We start from the raw sequence: 15,756 nt of genomic DNA, 5'->3' as shown, positions 1-15,756 counted from the left end.
TGTTAACTACTCCCTGCTAAGTCTAGGTCTGTCCTATCACACCGACACGAAAGTCGTCAATGATCTGCCCTGCTTTTATTGGAATGGTGATTCCAGGAAAAACACGGAATACAGTCAACAATTCCCGGTCTAGCAACCAAACAACCTTAAACCAACTCTACCTGTATCTAACATCCTATACTTTGGTATGTACTCACAATTACGCCTAACTAAGTCTACAAGATCTAGTAACCTGGTTAGCTCTAATACCAAGCTGTCATGCCCCGAACTCCAAAATGGGACCCAGGGATGAAAATGTAACCTAACTTGTCCTTGTATCATACAAATCATCCACAGATACATGACAAAGGATGAGGGTCCGACCTCGTGGGGTTCCCAAGCACCCTAAACACATCCAAACACAATCATATACGCAGCGGAAAAAGGTCATTCTATATATTCATATGCAGTACCATACCAGAGTCTATACCAAAACATAAACATGCTCTATCAAAACATACAAACGGGTGCCCAAATATATCTCAAAATGACAACCCACGAAAATACAGTCCTAGAACTTACCCAAGCGCTAACTGCAGTACATCGGCCACTACGCTCCATACACCAGGACGCTAGTTTCGATTACTCGAAGGACTTATAAAAAATGTATGTACACTAGGGGTGAGATACATCTCAGTAAGGAAGAACGCAGGTTATATCGGTGTGTGGCATTTGAGTGTTATCAGGATGCAACATACACGCAGTTAAATGTAGTCCAGTACTAATTTCACATAGTGCACACATGCACACATACACATGATCAACAATCTTGGTGTCATCACACCCTTCAGCCCAAAGCCGACTGGCGACATACGGCGTTGGCCCGTAGCCAACCCGCGAAAATGGCGCCACCGGCACATGACTACTCCCTGACTCCCATGGCATCGTACCGGCGCTAACTGGTGGATCCACACCCTTCGGCCTGATCTGCCGGTATAGGCTCACGCCCTCGGATATAGAGCCGGACACTCTTAGTACTTGGAACAATTTGGAACCCCGTTCCTACTAACATTTCAATAATCACACACAGATGCATGCTCATATAACCAAACAAACCACACCTATTTGGTAATCTAAATCATGGTTTTCCAAACAAAAACAGTTTAAACACAAGTCAAGGCACAGCCATCTCGATAACACAGTTTAAATCACCATATACGCTCTGTTTTCAACAAAACCAGGGATGCAGCCCGTCGCCCCCCTTTTTTCCAAAACTGTAACAATGAAAAACCATAGTTTTCCTCATTAGATGCCCCCCAAATGAGTAACCAAAACACACACAGGACCCTGAACTACAGTTCCACCGAGTCTGATTTCAAAAATAACCGATATAAACACAGTTCCCCTTACCTTTTCCCTGAATAGTAAATCTCGAACTCCAAGGCCCCTAAACAGCAAACTGAGTTCCAAAACCTACAAATCACAGTACAGAATATACTCACAATACTGTTTCCAACAAAACTAATGGATCAAAGTTGAAAACCGAGTCTTACCTTGATTTTACGCCGGAACACAAAAATTTTCGAAACGAGATTCCGATCTGTAGAACTTGTAGAGAATCCTTCCACGATCCTCGTGGTAACTTCAGATTCCCGATTCCAGCAACAATCAGTGAAGAAATCTAGAAAGAGAGAGAGTGGATCCTGAGTTCCTAGAGAGAGAGAGAGAGAGAGAAACCATTACTTCACTACTAAGCAACTCAAAATATCCTTTTAAAGAGCCTTTGACCCGGGTGGATTCATCGAAAAATTGGCATCCTCGTCGGCGAGTCCGCCATTGGCTTCATCGACGAGTCGGTGGCCTCGTCAACAAGGCTGATATTTCAATTTCTCGAGAACCCTCGGCATTTCCTCATCGACGAGCCCCTGAATTTCCTCGACAAGAAGGACTAAGACTTCATCGACTTTGTCGACGAGGCCTTCTCTTTTACTAAAATGCCCCTTTCTTTAAATATTTAAAAACCATTATCAAGAGTCGGGTTCTTACAATTCGTATAAGGTTACCCTTATAGTAATACGTTTTTATAACTGTTACTATTATTATTATTTTTTATGATTACTAATGTTAAGTATTCTTAGTATTTTTGTTTCTTGAGTCTATTTATATTTTGTATTATGTGTTATGATATTAATATTTACTTCATATTATTATGTACTTTAGTGTGTGTATATCCCTATGATTTTAACGAAATGGTATGAGCTCTTTGAGCTTCGCGTACCCCAGTTATAAGAGAATATATTTTATATATATTTTTGTGTGATTTATTTCTTTAAATATGTATTTCAAAAATTCACTAAAAGGGAGTAATTTTAAAGATCAATTAAATTAAATTTGGGATAATTCTTGATTAATTAGATACCGTTCGTAAGAACGGGCGCATAGGAGGTGCTCGTACCTTCTCCTCGCGTAACCGAACTTCCGATCCTGGTTTTGGCAATGTAGACCGATTCTATCCTTAACTGGGTAGTAATCATGTGTTCTAACCACACTAAAAGATTAGTGGGGACTCCATTCCTATTTTTCCCGAAAACATTAAACCACAATTTTTATTTCGCCACCCCAGGGCACCCGCGCGTTAGGACGTCGCGACACTTTCTTCTTTACTTTTTTCCTTTTTAGTACATATTTTCCTTTTTGCTTTTATGAAGGGATTTTTGTTCCCTTTTTTAGTTGGGATTTCCTTTTCTTTTGAAATTGCCCCAGTGTACGGTGTGATCCTTTGATGGGTTATTTAAAGAAATAAAATTTTTCAAGTTCAACTAGGCTGACAAAAGATTTTTTTGATTTTCTTTTTTGCTAGCAGAAAGATGGTTTGCCATCCTTTTGGTAGTAATCATTGCCTCAGATGAATTGCCACACACTGGGAAACCCAAACCTAGACTTTTTGGTAAATTGACTTTAATAAAAAGGTGGTTTAAGTTCATGCTCAAATGGGTAATCAAATGGTAAATCAATGTTTGGACTTTTTTTTTAGGAATATTAATTGGCCAACGGTAGTCACCCTTTATTTGATTAAAATATAATCAATATACCCATAAGACTCAAACCGTAATCTAGATAAAAAGTTGAGAAGTTTTTCATTAATTTCATCATGGAGTGCACAATACATCAAGCAAGGTATGATAGAGTTTGATAAGTTGCTTCCCTCTACCTCTCCTGATAAAATTCCTTATAATTTGAAATTCATTTCCCATGAGACTCCTTATGGATTAACAACCTCTTCCTCCTGACTAATTCATCTCTTTAAAACTACTAAGGACACATTGTTGAAGTAGGGTCCCTATTAAGCATCAATCTTAAGGCTTTTTTTCTATTTTTTATTTTTTTCCTCTTTTTTCATTTTTCATCTTTTTTTTTTCATCATTCTTCATTTTTTCCCTTTTTTGCCCTATTAAAATAGACTTTTCGCGATGTCCCAGGAGCGAAGGTGCCCCGGGGTGGGCGAATGAACAATGATTTTATAATTTTCGGAAAAAAATTGAATGATGGAGTCGCCACTAACCTTTTGGAGTATGGTTAGAACACGTGAATACCACCTAATTAAGGGTAGAATCGGTCTGCGTATACTAAAGTAGGATTCGAGAGTTCGGTTATGTGAGGGGAGTGTATTAGCACCCCCTACACACCAGTTCTACAGACGGTACCTAATTAATTAAAAATTATCCCTAATTAAATTTAATAGCCTTCTATTTTACTCCCTTTGAAAAGTTACAAAACACCAATAAATCACACAAGTATTCACATTTTTTTTTACAGAATATACTTATAATAATACATCCCTCAGAACTAGGGCACGTGAGCTCAAGCCCCTTTTTGAAATTATAGGGATAAAATTGAGAAAATATATTATGAAAATAGCTCCAAGATTTATTTCAAAAAGATTATAGAAATTTTCTAATTATTAAGTAATATTTTCAAAATTTTTTGGGAGGTTTTTGGAACCCATTTCTATTTTTCCAAGTGTAAAAACTATTTTTTGGCCGTAAAATATTTTTTAAAATTTTTCCTAAATTTTTCTATTTTTTTTTTTTTTGTGATTTTTCCAAATTTTTCTGAGTTTAAAATCAAATAATTAATATAATACAAAAACAAATTACGAAAATAAAAGAAACCAGTTCTATAACGACCTGCTTATTTTTCCATAAATTTTTTTCCATAATAACATTTAATATAAAAATCCTATTATCCTGATCATCTGATAAACATAATCAACTTGGACCTATGGGTACTAGGGATATACCTAAAATAGATCTCTGATACCTAAGCAGCGGGAAACATAAAATCATGTACATATCCAATCAACCAACTGACACAATACCAGAGTTCTACTAAATCTGTCATATACATATACATACCCCAAAAAGACCAAAAAGTGTTACTGGGTCATAACCCAAAAATTCATCAAACCCTAGCATAACAACTTACCCTTCTGAGAAGGTAGCTCAATCGACCTCTAATGTTGCGAAGCTCTATCCGCTCTTCTTTCTGGGGCTTCTGAAATGTTTATATAGTTGGGGTGACACACCTCTCAATAAGGGAAATAAACTAACATCAGTGTATGGCAACATAAGTATTTTCGTGTTATACATATAACAATACAAAAATCATATTTGGCAACCGTCTTGATCATAACTGGATAAAACATAATTCATCATAACATGGTATAAGATACTAAGTTTCTATACATGAAATCATCTTATATAACCATACATGATATAACACCTTAGATGGATAGTTGGCTCGTGTTATGTCTTACCCCCACATGACTAGGTTGTGAGGCTCAAAGGCGGGACCTAGCAATGGCTGGCCGACCACGCTAGACCAACATAAGTTTATAAGTATGATGGGTCTACCACTCCTGGTCTAGACTACCAGAGGGACGCTTGCACTACCATAAAACCACATCGACTATCGTTCTCTCACAGTCCCTTACGACATGTGGTAGCACTAACATATATATGATCGTGAACATATAGTTACGGTACCATGCTTCCTGAAAGCCTAAACCAAGTCATACGGGTTTTGATAACATATAGTAAATTCCAAATAATGACATGGCTATTTCATAATAATACCTGTCATGATAATAATTTCATAAACTTTTGCCTAACATATCATATAAATTTCACGACCCTTACGCCGACATTTTGTATCTTGTAAATCACGACCCTTACACCGACATATCATATAAAATCCAGAGCCCTTACGCTGATATATCATAAACATTCATAGTTTGAAATTCCTGAATCGTTTTTAATATTTTCTTGAAAACAGTAATAACATACTTATTCTAAAACATAATATTATGATATTACATAAAATCATAAAATTTCATACTCATGCCACACAAAAATGGGTAATATTCTAAATGAAAAATCTATTCTAAAATCATAATTTCTGACAAATCACGTTTAAATCATATCCCTATTTATAGTAGTATTTCCCAAACATAATTCTATAACATACATATTTTCTTGAAATTTAATGTTGTAAAATAATAAATTATTTCATAAAAATTTCTGACTTAGTTTATCCCCTTACCTGACTTTTGGAAAAGCTCACAAATTACTCTAGAATTACACTCGTGGTGTTCCTTGCTCAACACACTGAAATTTACATTTCCCATAACAAAACTTCAGTATAAACCCATCTATTACCTTTCCTCAGCCCAGAAATGTCAAATACCTTAATAAATATTAAAATAATAAACTTGCCCAAAATTTGGGATGGTGCCCAAATTGGCTTAACCAACAAATAACTCCAATAGATTTGTAGAGAATCTTCTCAGGAGCAACGTGGCAGCCTCCGATCGTCGAACCGGCACAGAACCGGTCCAAAAATCTAGAGAGAAGGGGTGGAGGATGAAGTTGGGAGAGAAAAAAGGAGTTGCATGCGAAATTGCTCGTTGAAATCCGAATTTGAGCCATTTATACAACTGGCTTTGTCAACGAGACACGTCATTTTGTGGACGAGGCCAAGAAGGGAGTTCATCGATGAACTCATAACCTTCATCAAAGAATTTTAGACCCTGAAATTACCTCTCTCGGTAATCTTTCATCAATGGAACACGTGGCGTACGACAAATCCAATAGGGAGTTCGTCGACGGAATCGGTGGGTTCGTCGACAAACCTTGCTTTTTCCCCTTTTGGAATTTTGTTTCTCCTCCTTTCCTTTATTATTTAATTATTATAATTCTTCGGGTCTCTACTTTCTCCCCTCCTTATAAAAATTTCGTCGTTGAAATTTACTATCTATACAGACACCATCCTTTAAAGAAAATGGACTACTTATTTTATTACTTACCCTCACTTATGGCGGAAGAATACCGTGGTTACATTCAGGGTTCTGGGGGATTTCATATACACATAAAATAAAATTCTCCCATAACCAAAGCTATCTACTACCATAAAATTATTACATCCAACTAACCTGCACAAAAGAAATTTTACATATTCACCAATAACTTTTCCTGATTACTACTAATCCCCGCTGAAGAGATACAAATACTTCTATCGAATCTGCTCCTCGAGTCCCCATGAAACTTCCTCTATCGCATGATTTCTCCACAAGATTTTTACTAAAAGAATCTTCTTATTGCGCAATTCTCATTCTTTCCTGTCCAGAATCTACATTGGTACCTCCTTATACTCCAGAGTATCCCTGAGCTTTATCTCACCATAATTGATCACATGGGAGGGATCTGGGATGTAATTCCTCAAAATGGAAACATGGAATACGTCATGCATTCTAAACAAATCTAGTGGTAAAGCTAGCCAATAGGCAACTGACCCCACTATTTCAAGTATATTGAAAGGGCCAATGAACCTAGGGCTCAACTTACCTTTCCTCCCAAACCTTATAACTCCCTTCAATGGTGTTATCTTCAGAAATACGTGATCTCCCATTTCAAATTCCAGTTTCCTGCGGCACGTATCAGCGTAACTCTTCTGCCGGCTCTGAGCTGCACTGATTCTTTCTCTGATGAGCTGAACTTTATCATATGCCTGCTGCACTAGCTCTAGCCCCACCACTCGCCTCTCACCTATCTCATCCTAGTAAAGAGGAGAACGTCATCTCCTACCATAGAGCACCTCATAGGGTGTCATGCAAATGCTGGCCTGATAGCTGTTATTGTATGCAAATTCTACCAGCAACATAAACTAGGTCCAACTACCCCCAAAGTCTAGCACGCACGCCCACAACATATCGTCTAATAGCTGAATCACCCTCTTAGTCTGACTGTCCGTATGAGGATGAAACATCGTGCTGAAAGATAACTGAGACCCCTAGAGCCTCCTGAAAGCTCCTACAAAATCATGACGTGAAACGTGGGTCTCGGTCTGATACTATAGACACTGGCATACCATGTGATCGTACTATCTCCTGAATATATAATTCCGTCAGTCTGTCCATGGAGTAGTTGACTTTAACTAGAATGAAGTGAGCGGTCTTTGTTAATCTATCAACGACCACCCCAAATAGTGTTTTGACCATACGATTTTGGTGGTAAACTAGTCACGAAATCCATAGATACATAATCCCACTTCCACTCTGAGATGAAAAGCAGCTGCAACTAGCCCATCGGCCTCTAGTGCTCAACCTTTACCTATTGGCACATCAAACACTGTTACACAAACTTGATAATTTCCCTTTTTATGCCTCTCCACCAGTAAAACTCTTGCACATCCCTATACATTTTAGTACTACCTGGATGAACCATGTATAGGGACCTATGAGCCTCCTCTAAGATTGTCGTCCTGATATCTACATTTGCAGGCACATAATCTGAAGTGGAACCGCAGAGCTTCGTCATCTGAAATGCTGAACTCTTCCCCTTGATCGTCCTACACCTTAGCCATCAGTTCTGTTAATTTTGCGTCATCTCTCTGAATTGTCCTAATCATTTCTTGTAGAGTAGGCTGCACTACCAGGCTGGAAATAAATGCCTGAGGATCACTCTTTACCAACTCTACACCAAGTCTCTCCAGATCCATCTGCATTGGATGTTGAACCTCCATAGCGGCTAATGCTGGTCCCACTGATTTCTTGCTTAGAGCATCAACTACCACATTTGCTTTCCTTGGGTGGTAACTGGTAGTGCATTCATAATCTTTAATAAGTTCCAACCACCTCCTCTGTATCATATTCAACTTCTTTTGAGTGAAAAAGTACTTTGAACTTTTGTGATCCGAGAATATCTCACATCTCTCACCGTATAAGTAATGCCTCCAAATCTTTAACGAGTGTTCCACTGCAACCAATTCCAGATCATAGGTGGGGTAGTTCTTTTCATACTCTTTCAACTGTAGGGAAGCATAAGCTACAACCTTACCATGCTGCATCAATACACAGCTGAGCTCTTTCAAAGACGCATCAATGTAAATTACATAATCATCACCCCCTGACGAAATGATCAATACTGGTGCAGTGACAAACCTTTGTTTTAGTTCTTGAAAGCTCTGCTCACAATCATCATCCCATTCAAACCTAATATTCTTTCTGGTCATCCATGTGAGATGCACTGATAATGCTGAGAATCCCTCAACAAATTGATGATAATAACCTGCCAGCCCTATGAAACTCCTAATTTTCTGAACATTCTTCAGCCTTTCCCAATTCAACACTACCTCAATCTTGCTGGAATCTACTGAAACACCATCCATTGAAATAACATGCCCCAGAAACACCACTTTCTCTAGCCAAAATTCACATTTGCTAAATTTGGCATACAATTTCTTTTCCCTGAGCATCTGAAGTACTAGTCGTAGGTGCATCTCATGCTCCTCAAAACTCTTTGAGTAAATTAGTATGTCATCAATGAAAACTACAATGAACTAGTCTAAATACTAGTAAAAAACTCTATTCATCAAATCCATGAATACAGCTAGATAATTCGTCATACCAAAAGGCATAACAAGGAATTCGTAATGCCCATATCTGGTCCTAAAAGTTGTCTTCAAGACATCTTTTGCTTTTACTTTTACCTGATGATAGCCTGATCTGAGATCGATCTTGGAATAGACCCATGTGCCATGAAGCTGATCAAATAAGTCATCTATGTAGGGTAGAGGATACATGTTCTTGATTGTCACCTTATTAATTTTTCTGCAATCTACATACATCCTCATAGACCCATATTTCTTCTTTACGAATAACACTGGTGCTTCCCGAGGTGAAACGCTAGGTCTAATAAACCCTTTATCTAGAAAATCCTACAACTGGTCCTTTAATTCTCCCAATTTTGCTGGAGCCATTCGGTAATGGGCTTTAGAGATCAGAGCCGTCCCAGGAAGTAGATCAATAGTGAAATCTACCTTGTGATCAGGAGGCAAACTAGGTAGTTCTTCTATTAAAATGCCTAGAAATTCCTTAACCATTGGTGTTTTGCCTAGCTTCAATTCATTTTCTGACACTTCCTTTACAAAAGTCATAAACCCCTGACAACCATCCAAGAGTAATCTCCTCACCTATATAACTGATACTAATTGAGGTGGGGATTGCGCACATGACCCTATGAACCTGAATTCTAATCTTCCCAGAGGTCTAAATATTACTTCTTTCAAATGACAGTCTATATTGGCGTAATTAGCTTCTAGCTAGTCCATACCAAAAATTACATCGAACCTATACATGTCCAATATTATCAAGTCAACTGGGAAGATTTTACCCTAAATATCAACTGGATAGCCTCGGAGCACTCTATTACACCTCACTACTGACCCTGTCAGTGTAGTTACTAACAATTCAGTGTTTAACAACTATGTTTCTGCCCTCCACAAACTTAAATACATGTCATAGAGACGAACGAGTGTGTAGCTCCTAAATCAAACAATACAATAAATATAAATGAAAGCATGTCAATCATACCTGTCACCACATCACCGAATGTCTCAGCATCTCCAGGCGTCAAAGCATAGACCCTCGGTGAAGCTATATTCCCCTACTGGCCTCCACAGGGCACCTGATTGCCTCCCCATGGGAGCAAGAGCGGCATCAGGTGGTGTAGGACAATCTCGCACTAGATGCCCTTGCCTACCACAATGATAGCAGACGACTCTCCCCACTCGACACTCTCCCAAGTGTCTCTTCCCACAAGTCCGACAGATAGGGAAATTCTACACCGCCTGAAACTCACGACCTCCAGTCTCCTGCCTCTGTCCTCTACCATAATTTCCTCTCCTCCACTGACCCTACCTAGATCCCTACTATAAGCCTAAAGGCATAGATCTCTTCTTCTGTCCATGCTTCTCTGCATCCATTCGCTCACTAGCCTCGGCCAATGCTGCCCTATCAACTAATTCTACAAAGTCATGTATCTTCAACACCACTACCTGCTTGTATATTCCACGCCTCAACCCTCTTTCAAATTGTTTCAACTTCTTTGCTTCATCAGGAACAATATACGGAGCAAAGAGAGACAACTCTATGAACCTCTCCGCATATTGCTGGACCGACTGTTGTTCCTACTTCAGATTCAAAAACTCTTCCACTTTAACTTCCCTGACAGTGGCTGGAAAATATCTATCAAATAATAATTCTTTAAATCAGTCCCATGTCATAACTATCGAGGTCATCCTCTGCTGCTTCAGAAGTTTCACCGCAGTCCACCACCTCTCGGCCTCCCCTGTCAGTTTATAGGTGGCGAAGAGGACCCTATGCTCCTCCGTGAACTGCAATACTGCCAAAACTTTCTTGATCTCCTGCATCCAATTCTCGGCGGGTACAGGATCAACTCCTCCTGAAAATGCCAGAGGATTCAACTTGGTAAATTTCTCTATCATGAACCCATGGCCTGCAAACGGACCTCCTTGCTCTTTGGAGCTCCTAGCAATTGCAGCCATAATCTGCTGAGCTACGCTGTGTCGTACTGCATCTGAATCAGTCCTGCCTGCACTCGAGGGCCCTGCGCCTTCACTACCACTAGCATGGGCACTACCTCCTCCAGGGTCCTTCCTGAAAAAATGATAAACATGACTCAGGGACCCTATTTTATAATTTACACATCTATTCCTAATCTTAATTCAAGATTCAGTCCTACGCTGTAGAAACACAACCCGAAAATAGTTTACTATGACTTTCCTGTAATTGTCACCCAAGGAAAGACACAAAAACCACCATGGAATTCCTGTCTCTAGACTACAGAAAAAAATTTCAAATCATTTTCCTATACTCTAGTATCGTTTCCGCAGCACTTTAGAGTCTACAGAACCTAGCAACTTAGGCTCTAATACCAAAATGTAACGTCCTGCTTATTTTACCAAAAAAAAATTTCCATAATAACATTTAATATAAAAATCTTGATATCCTGATCAGCTGATAAACATAATCAACCTGGACCTGTGGGTATCAGGGATATACCTGAAATACATCTCTAATACCTAAGTAGCGAGAAACGTAAAATCATATACATATCCAATAAACTAACCGACACAATACCAGAGTTCTACCAAATCTTATACATATACATACCCCAAAAAGACCAAAAGTACCCTAGGGTCATAACCCAAAAATTCATCAAACCCTAGCATAACAACTTACCCTTCTAACAGGGTAGGTCAGTCGACCTCTAATGCTACGGAACTCTATCCACTCTTTTATATGGGGCTCCTGAAATGTTTATATAGCTAGGTGAGACACCTTTCAGTAAGGGAAATAAACTAACATCAGTGTGTGGAAACATGAGTATTTTCGTATTATACATATAACAATACAAAAATCATATTTGGCAACTGTCTTTATTATAACTACATAAAACACAATTCATCATAACATGATATAATATACTGAGTTTCTATACATGAAATCATCTTATATAACCATACATGAAATGAAACCCTAGATGGATAGTTGGCTCGTGTCATGTTTTACTCCCACAAGACTAGGTTGTGCGGCTCGAAGGCGGGACCTAGCAATGGCTGACCAACCACGCTAGATCAACATAAGTCTGTAAGTACGATGGGTTTGCCCCTCCTGGTATGGACTACCAAAGGGACGCTTGCACTACCATAAAACCACATCAACTGTCGTTCTCCCACAGTCCTTTACGACGTATGGTAGCACTAATATATACATGATCGTGAACATATAGCTATGGTACCATGCTTCCTGAAAGCCTAAACCAAGTCATCCGGGTTCTGATAACATATAGTAAATTCCAAATAATGATACATGGCTATTTCATAATAATATTTGTCATGATAATAATTTCATAAATTTTTGCATAACATATCATGTAAATTTCACGGCCCTTACGCCAACATTTTGTATCATGTAAATCACGGCCCTTACGCCAACATAGTAAAACATGAAAACCACGGCCCTTATGTTGGCATAGAGTATCATATAAAACCATGGCCCTTACGCCAGCATATCATATAAAATCCATGGCCCTTACGCCAGCATATCGTAAACATTCATAGTTTGAAATTCCTGAATCATTTTTAATATTTTCCTGAAAATAGTTATGACATGCTTATTCTGAAAACATAATATTCTGATATTACATAAAATCATAGAAATTCATACTTATGCCACACAAAAAAGGGTAACATTCTGAATGAAAAATGTGTTCTAAAATCATAATTTCTAACAAATCACGTTTAAATCATATCCCTATTCATAGTAGTATTTCCCAAACATAATTCTATAATATACAAATTTTCTTAAAATTTAATGCCATAAAATAATAAATTATTTCATAAAAATTTTTGACATAGTTAGTTTATCCCCTTACCTGACTTATGGAAAAGCCCACAAATTACTCTATAATTACACCCATGGTGTGCCCAGTTCAACACCCTCAAATTTATATTTCCCCCCAAAAAAACTTCAGTATAAACCCATTTATTACCTTTACATAACCCAGAAATGCCAAATACCTAAATAAATATTAAAATAATCAACTTGCCCAAATTTTGGGATGGTGCCCAAATTGGCCTAACTAACAAATTACTCCAGTAGATTTGTAGAGAATCTTCCCAGGAGCAACGTAGCGGCTTCTGATCGTCGAACCGGTGAAGAATCGAGCCAAAAATCTAGAGAGAAGGGGTGGAGGACAAAGTAGAGAGAGAAAAGAGGAGTTGCATGTGAAATTACTCACTGAAATCTGAATTTAAGCCATTTATACAACTGGCTTTGTTGATGAGGCCAAGAAAGGAGTTTGTCAACGAACTCATAGCCTTCGTTGAGGAATTTCAGACCCTAAAATTACCCCTCTTAGTAATATTTCGTCGATGGAACATGTGGCGTGCAACGAATCCAATAGGGAGTTCGTTAACGTAATCGGTGGGTTCGTCAATGAACCCTGCTTTTCCCCCTTTTTGAATTTCCTTTCTCCTCTTTTCCTTTATTATTTAGTTGTTATAATTCTTTGGATCTCTACAAGTTCAGTGAGGTCAACCGGTTCATAGAGAACCAGACCGGGTCAAAGGTCTTGACCAATGTTGCCTCTAGGTGAGGGCACGAAATTTATATGCGTATATTTAATGACTACACGCAATGATGTTAGTATGACGTCCACTGGACATGTGTCAACGATTAAGGGGGTGATTCCAGGTGACCCAGATTAATGGCGTGGTAGTATCTCGACCATTGTAAAGAAACACAACTTGAATGGTTCTGAGAAGGCTGTGTAGTGCTCAGCATGTGTGGAGAAGAATGAGCCATGTTTCTCATACCGATGGTCTCAAATCAGGACATATAAAAGGTAAAAAATTACTTCTTCATCCATTTTCCTAATTCCTTTCTCTCTCTCTCTCTCTCATCCTCTCTGAGTGATTTGAGACCCTAGGGTTTTAGATCTTCTTTTTCCCCTATCTCTAAAACTTTCTCTTCTCCTATTTTTTTTTTCTACTCACTCAATCTGAAACCCTAGTTCAGATTTCCCAGCAACTTTCTCTCGCTCATAAGCTCTTTCTTCTTTCACTCTCCCTCCCTCGAGAGATTTGAAACCCTAAAAAAAAATCAGAAAACCTAATTTACACCTCTTTGTTCTTTCACATATCCTAAACCCAAACTCCCTTTTTTTTACAGATTCTCTCTCTCGGTCTAAATTGATGCCCTAACTTATTTCTCCTTCACAATGGCGAATGGTGGAACACCTGAAGGTGTTCAAACAGCGGAGTTCAAGGCAAGACCCAGAAGGGGTATGGTTGAGCTACTGAAGATGCCAAAAGAAAAAAAAAAAGCTAAGTGTTTCTTTCTTTTCCCTATTCTTCTTTGAATGGTTGAGTATGTTATCTTCGTGGTTGCATGGGTGATGAGTGTTGGTTCAAATCTAGGGCTTCACATATTCAATGGCTTCATATTTTATGGTTAGGGTTCAGGGACGAGTTGACTCATCTGAACCCTAACTTGGTGAGTTGATACGGGGTTGACTCGTGTGAGTCAACCCGTGGGTTTGTGTAGACTCAGAGGTACTTCGAGTAGGCTTAGTGGGCTCAGGGGTTTTAAAACGTATGAGCTTTGTTTTTAAAAGGGGAATGGGCCTTGGGTTAAAATAGGTTTGTGGGCTCAAGGAGTTCTAAAATAAATGGGCTTGGGTTTTAAAGAGTTAGTGGGCTTGGTTTTAAAACCAGGCTTGGGCTTTGGGAGTTTTAAAATAGATGGGCTCAATTTTTAAAAAGTTAGTAGGCTTAGGTATTTAAAAATGGGTTTAGACTTGGGAGTTTTAAAATAGGTTTGAGCTCAGGTTTAAAACAGGTTGTTGGGCTTAGGTTTTTAAAAGGAAGTTAGGCTTGGTTTTTTTTTTTTTTTAAAGAGGTTTGGGCTTAGGTTTAAAAAGGGAGTTGGGCTTTGAGGTTCAGTTCGGTTCAAGCTTCATGGGGGGCTTGGCCGGGTTCAGTTCAGAGGGGTTGGTTCATGGGGTCTGGTTCACAGTTAAGATTTGAGTCTAGGTTCCTGGCTCTCGGTTGAGGTTCAGGTTTAGGTCTGCGGGTTCAAACCCAAGTTTGGGTTCGGGTAAGGGTTCTTGCTTTCATAATTACACTTCACAGTTCAATACTACATGCTAAGAATATGGACGGAAAAGCCACAGTTACCTAAAATCTTCCACTCCTTCGGTCTTCTGGTCCTTCTTGTGGGTCTGTAGATTGTCTGTCTAGAGGTCCTTTTCGAGGCTTCTAAGTTGGGTTCTGGGCTCTAAATAGGAGGGCACTACGAAGTGCTTTCTCGAGGGATAGGCTCCAACTTCTGAGAGCCTCGCAAGGTTGCTACTATTTTGAATACTTCAAGAACTTCTTTCTGCCTCTGTTTGTGCTTCTTACTGTCAGTCTGCAATTCTCCTCTCAATCTCTCAATTACTAGATTATCTAGTCAATTTCTCAATGCTTTGTGTCTTGTTCTTTGTGCGAGACTCTCTATTTATAGGGTAGATCTTAGGTTAGTTTAGGCAAGGGCGAGTTAGTCTTTTCTTCCTTGTTTCCTTTCCAGTAGCAATCAATTGTTGGCTTTCCTTCCTACATAAATTCGTTCCCTAATTCTTGCAATTGGGCTAATTCTCTAATTAATGGAGATTCAGTAGTGAGTCTGAGGAGGGAATATTTCAAAAATTTTCTATAATATATCTTGGGAATTTGTTTCCTTAACCAAGGTAATCCTATTGTGCACATGCTTAATTTATTTTGAATTTTATTTAACAACTCTAACTTCCCTGATTTTTCTTTCAAATTTTGATGAATAGGACCCCTGAGATGCTTTATAACATTCTTGGTGAGCTC

Source organism: Malania oleifera, chromosome 8 (assembly GCF_029873635.1).
Source record: "Malania oleifera isolate guangnan ecotype guangnan chromosome 8, ASM2987363v1, whole genome shotgun sequence".
NCBI lineage: Eukaryota > Viridiplantae > Streptophyta > Magnoliopsida > Santalales > Ximeniaceae > Malania > Malania oleifera.
This window is presented reverse-complemented; position numbering follows the sequence as displayed.